We start from the raw sequence: 4,908 nt of genomic DNA on the forward strand, positions 1-4,908 counted from the left end.
TGGTCATGGGTGTCTCAAACCCATCTCAAATTGGTCATGGGTGTCTCAAACTCATCTCAAATTGGTCATAGGTGTCTCAAACCCATCTCAAATTGGTCATGGTGTCTGAAAAAATCTTAATAAAGATGGAGTTTTATAAATGTACCAAGTTCCATCCACCCTGATACCAGCAAGAATCCAATATTCTGTCTGAATGTTTTTACTTAGAACAACTAAACTCCTAAACCAGATTTACTCGCAACGTTTCAAACAGCACGACGCTCTTCCTCGGAATAAACAGATGACGTGTTTTTCCTGTTCGGAACGCTGAAACTTCCTACATCTGAGTTTCATAAATGCAGCATACATTATGTAAACGAGGTGCATTTTGTTTTTAGATTTGTCTTGTTCTCATCCAAGGTGTCCTTATGAGTTCATGATGAATGTGGTCAGGAGGCTGCAGCGTGAGTCATATGTCAGTGTTTTTATGTGTCATTCCTCAGTTTACTGACTGAGTCTTTGTCAAAAGTCTTTTTTTATCACTTTCGTGTGAGAACTTTAAATCAGCACCAGATTTATTTTGTTGTTCAGTTGTCAGCTATAGCAGTGGTTTTCAACTTAAAGTCCTCCTGACGTTCCTGCTGATAGATTTCTTTTGTTCATTTTGGTTTTATTTCAAAACCGTAAAATATCGAATGACGTCAGGCGGAGCTGAAACTACACGCACCTCGTTGCAGTCTATCCAGTGACTCCAATTAAACAAGATGGGGAATTAATAACACGAGTCAAACGGCGGTAACACACAAACATGATCGCACAGTTTGTGTCACGTTTAAAAGAACGTCACGAAGATTTCTAAACATGAAATTAAAAATATCTCAATCAAGAGTTCAGAAACCGAACCAGTAGGTGGCGTTAACGTCAAAATCAGCGACAGGTTTTTGTTGTTTCCTCGTGATAAATATTATTTTTAGCCGATAAGCAAAGTTTGTTTATTCAGTTTTTATTTATTTGCTTTTATTTACTCAAGAATGTCACAAGTTGGTGGCGTCATTATGAACCAGAAGCAGATAATTGTACAAAAAAAATAAATAAAACAAAGCAGTGTTTTATTTTCCTGGATAAATCAAACTTCCACCGTGTTGTAATTTCAGACAGTTTTATTCTTATTATCATGATCGAGGTTAGGCCTGGAGGTTCTGGGCTGTAGAACGAATGTTTTCTGCTTTTAAGCTCCTAAAATAATCTGACAGTTTTATACGTTTGCCTGAGAACACAGGTTGTGCTTTCTCTGTACTTCATACCAGCAGCATCCTCTTCATTCAATCCCTCCAGGATTTCATGGGGCATTTTCCTAAAAGTTGCATTTTTTTTTTACTAAAATCAATAAAAAAACATAACTTTTATTATCTAAACCAAAAATCCTTCCTAGTTTTGTAAGATAATTCCCAACAAACATTGACATTCTCAAAAGATGCTTTATTTGAGAACTTTGATAGCTTCTAAACTGACATTCATGAGCATTTCTGGATTGTCCCTGGTCTGCAGCTCTCCTCACATGTTTTGCAGACACAAAGTGTTTGTCGATGCGTTTATGTTCCATGATTACACTGCAGNAAATGTGAAGCATTAGCGCACATTTTGGCTTCGGTCGCTGCTCCTGCACGCTCCCGGCATTCTGATGTTAACAGGAAGTGACGTCACGTGTCTTCTTCCTGAGTTATTTGGGGTTATTTTGTATTCCACAAAATTATTAACCCCAAATATGATTTTTTAATTGATTTTAGTAAAAAAAAAAAACTTTTAGGAAAATGCCTGTGGAATCCTGGAGGGATTGGTCGGCAGGAAGCGTTAAAAGCAGAGATTAATTATTGTCTCAACGAGTCCTGCCTCGGTTTTAGTGAATAAAACAATAAAACAAAGCCTCCCGCGCTCTCCAGAGAGAAAACAAGTTGACGGAGCTGAGAGGAGACGTGACGCTCTCTGCCCTCAAACCAGGAAGCTGTCTGCAGACCTGACAGGCCTGGCACCCAACCACTGCACTTACCACACATTAATATTCATCAGACGCCTCCCGAGGGAGCGCCCAGGTCTTGCTCTGAAAAGATGACACGTTTGAATATCATTTACCTGACGCTCGCCTTTATTCCTCCTCCGAACACTGCCAGGGAGCCATCAGGGCGATGAGCAGCGAGCAGAAACCCATCATTTGGAAGCTAAAGAGCTGGATGCGAGCGAGCAACGCTGCTTGTTGCTGAGCAGGAGACGCGATATTCAGCCCCGCGTTTTAACGGCATGAAGCTTCCAAACAAAAAGCAACTTCAGCTGATTGTTTTTTAATTAACTGACAGATGAAACTTTGATTTTAGCCGATTGATTTTAGGTACGGTCCAGTTCCAGCACGTTGGGGGCTTTCAGACCTTCTCCTCAGTCTTTATAATTATTTGAGGTATTTTACCTTTTTTGTTTTCGCGCTGCCACGACTGTAGACATCGTACTCTCTTTTTTTTTTTTTAAGCAGGTTGTTCTTGGCGTAAGGAGCCGAGAGGAGGGTAAAGAGGTGAAGAAAAGAGTCAGGAGACAAGATTCAGGAATGATCTGTGACAAAAGGGTGGCAGCAAAGGTCAAAGGAAAGGTTTACAGACAGTGGTGAGGGCGGCCATGTTGTCTGGTTTGGAGACAGAACAGGAAGTGTCAGAGCTGAAGATGTTGAGGTTCTCCTTGGGAGGGACGAGGACGGACAGGATCAGGAATGAGGTCATCAGAGGTCCAGCACAGGTTGAAGGACTGGGAGATAACGTTAGAGACGGTTTGGACATGTGCAGAGGAGGGACAGAAGGACAAAGAGGACATGGAGGACAGATGGAGGACTTGCTGTGGAGGAAGCAGCCGAAAGAAGAAGAAGCAGAAGCACTCAATAAATGTAGCCGTCTTTGTGTTTCAAGCTTTAAATCTTCACCTTTGAATAATCCAATAATCGTGTTTTAAAGCTGAACTAATATTGACGTCCTCTGTTCTGCGTGGCTGAGAAAAAAAAAAAAGAAAACGTCAGATTTTGACAGAAACCAAACGAGACAGGACCCGTGTCTCGGGACGTCAAGCAGATCATCCAATAATTGGAGCTCTGCTGGTTAAATCCCTGGTTCCTCCGGTCTGACGCCGTCTGGGAGCGTGAAGCGCTTTGAGTGGCTGATACGATTAGAAACGAGCTGTTTACACGCCGTTAATACGCCGGCGTGCTTCAGATGTGATTTACGGCGCAGATCTGTGAAAGAAACGGCGTCGTTGGAAGATGTTTCACTTCTGAGACTCGACAAAGCAGCAGCGAAGCGAAGGAAGACGCAGGGAACGCCGCTCAGAGCGTTTGATTAAACTGCCTCGGAACATCAATAACGCTGGAATATAAACACACACACACACGGCGGCGGCGGCTGTCATCTGCAGCCCGGCGCTCCCTTCACCTCTGGCCTCGGGGACGCTCTCGGTTTGTGAGTCCTGGGCTCGTTCCAGGCCGGCGGCGCGCTTCGTTACCGCCCGCCTGACGACACATCACAGGGAGGAGGAGGAGGAAGAGGAGGGAAGGGATGTGTAAAGATAAAAGAATTGAAAATGAGTAAGGCAGACACGAGCGGGGAGGAGGAAGATGGAGACAGGATATGAGGGGGTGAAACTTGACAGCAGCGTAGGAAGGAAAAAAAAAACAAGAAATGAAAGAATGAAGAGAGGGAGGCTGGAGGAAGAGGAGGGGTTTGATGAAGACGAGTAACATTTACCAGGTTGGACCAGAAGGGTCAGAGGATTTAAGGTTAAAAGTTTCCACGAGAGGCGGCGGGCGACATGCATTCCTTCAAGGAATGCTAGGCCTTTAACTCGCCGTAACTTCCTGTTTGTTGCGTCTCTGCAGGATTTTAAAACGACTAGCTTTAAATAAATGATGCGTACAGAAACATTTAATATTCCTGTTTGTTCTGATAGAGTCACACATTCGTCTGTTTGTTTCTGCGGGGGGTTTTTTGTGCCTGGAGGGAAATCTGACAACGCGTCGTTTTTTAAAAACTGTCAGAACCGTCGGTCCCGGAGCCTCGCTGCTGTCAGGAACTCTGAGCTTTTTAACGGCTTCATCCGAACGCTGACAGCTCACCGGCGGGGGGGCGGGGGGTCGACCCGGAACGTTTAACTTCTTCTCTGTTCGGTGCCGTGACGAGACGCCTTTCAAAATAAAACGCAACGATTAAAAGCAGAAGTAGAGCAGAAAATTCCTGCTTGTTTGTCCTGAAAAGTTTTGCAAAATATCTCATTTTATTCTGGAGTCAACTCAAGTTAAGACGGCCGTTATTAGCAAACACAAAAGTGGCTCCAACTCAGACAGATATCGAGCTGAAGGCCGGTGTGGTAGTAGCTGAGAGTCGTATCAAACACACAATCTGAGCGCTGGTTTAAAACGATATGCATCCCTCCATGAAATTCCCTTTTTTTTTTAAGATTTAATTGACATTTTAGCACAAAAAGTTCACTTTTTTCCCCAAAACGAACCGGCAGGTTTGCTGCTTCCTGTTTCTTTTTTTTTTTATTTAGTTTTTTTTTTATTATTCAGATGAGAAGAAAAATGGATTCAGTTTGTGGGGCTTTCTGTTGTTAAAGTTTTGTTAAAACTTGAGTTAATTCTGTTTTATGAAGGAGAGGAGACGCAAACAAACCCGCCGGCTTCCATTTTTAAATTTGTGTCAGTTTTAAGCAGGGGTGGAAATTAAAAATTTTTTACCAGCCACTATTTTTTGTTGTGACAAAAAGTTATTTCATATGATGATGATGATGATGATGGAGGTGGGTGGAAGCAGTTGTGGTGCCCTACAAGCTGAACAACACCTCTTTCTGGACACTGCATGGAAATAACTAGATGTTTCTTATTTTATTTTAAACCATTAAAAG

The 4,908-nt window shown here is 42.8% G+C and overlaps 1 protein-coding gene across 2 annotated transcripts in view; it reads left to right on the top strand.

Moving 5' to 3' along the window:
• prkcz (protein kinase C, zeta) overlaps positions 1–4,908 on the top strand; it is an 88,985-nt gene that overhangs the window by 72,766 nt on the left and 11,311 nt on the right. The window lies entirely within an intron of this gene.

Source organism: Kryptolebias marmoratus, linkage group LG8 (genome assembly GCF_001649575.2).
Source record: "Kryptolebias marmoratus isolate JLee-2015 linkage group LG8, ASM164957v2, whole genome shotgun sequence".
In the NCBI taxonomy this organism is placed as follows: Eukaryota; Metazoa; Chordata; class Actinopteri; order Cyprinodontiformes; family Rivulidae; genus Kryptolebias; species Kryptolebias marmoratus.